Here is a 1,146-nt window from a genome sequence, read left to right on the forward strand (position 1 = left end):
GGAACAAACTACTGACACGCACCACGTGGATAAACATCAAATGCATTATGTTAATTAAAAGAAGTCAGAAACACAAGGCCACCTATGTATGAGTCTATTTAGGTCTGACATTCTAAGAAATGCCCAAGTCTAAGCCTCGGGCTAGAAAGCAGATAAGTGGTCGTCAGGGACAGAGAGTGAGAGGTGTAATTAATACAAAAGCTCACAAGAGGAACTTTTTGGGACAATGAAAAGATTCTGTATCATGATTGCGGTGGGAATTACACCATTAAATAACATCCAATTTGTACAATTAAAGCTGATGAATTATTTGTATGTCAATTATATGCACACATATAATTTTAAAGGTTAAAAGTTCTCTGAAAAAATTAATTGGATTTAGTTAATAAATGACAATGTGCAAAGAGTAATATTAAGAGTGTAGGGTAGAGAAGATATTTATTTTTATTCAGTTGTAAGGTGAAGAAAGCTCTTTGCAAATGTCCTAGAGAAACATAGTAGCTTTCTTTCCACCCTTGGCAAGTAAAAAGGGTAGAGCGTCCCACTACTGACATATATAAAAGAAATAAAATAAATTTTTAAAAAAGAGTATTGAGGAGAAGGTGTTTAGCCGTTGATTTTGCTTTGCTGATTTTAGACAATTTGGGTCTCTAATAAAGTCATTTTTTACTTTTAACATAAATATTCCTTTAATGAATATTATTCATTAAAATGCTGCAATTCTCCAATATACCAGGCAGCCCAGCTAAAAGAAATCCTGAACTATTACATCATTCTTTTAGCTCCCATCACATGAACTTGAGATGTTCGGATAAATGGTAGAAGTTATTTCCCTATGTTGGGTATATATGTAGTGCAAAATGGTGACCTCTGAAAGACATGGTTTTACACTGCTTTTGATTAGGTACCAGTATTCCCCAGACCTGCATGAAATATTTTACTGGCTGTTGCCAGTGCAATAGATCCTAACTTACCTTTCATCTGACCTTAAATGTAAATGGAAAGCAATACATTTATTTTAAGTTGCACTGTGAATAAGCAAGGCAAATTGAAATAGAGGCCTTAAGCCTCTTCCGATTTATATTCTGAATCAAGCTACAGAAAGAAAAAGACAAGAATTAGAATTATACTTTCTGCTGTTGAATT

At 33.8% G+C, this 1,146-nt stretch overlaps 1 non-coding gene across 1 annotated transcript; it reads left to right on the forward strand.

Annotated features, from left to right (window-relative positions):
• Positions 1-431: 431 nt before the first annotated feature.
• On the forward strand, positions 432-556 carry LOC118616692. The gene has a single exon (XR_004956670.1).
• The last annotated feature ends 590 nt before the right edge of the window (positions 557-1,146 follow it).

Source organism: Molossus molossus, unplaced genomic scaffold, assembly GCF_014108415.1.
Source record: "Molossus molossus isolate mMolMol1 unplaced genomic scaffold, mMolMol1.p scaffold_m16_p_4, whole genome shotgun sequence".
NCBI lineage: Eukaryota > Metazoa > Chordata > Mammalia > Chiroptera > Molossidae > Molossus > Molossus molossus.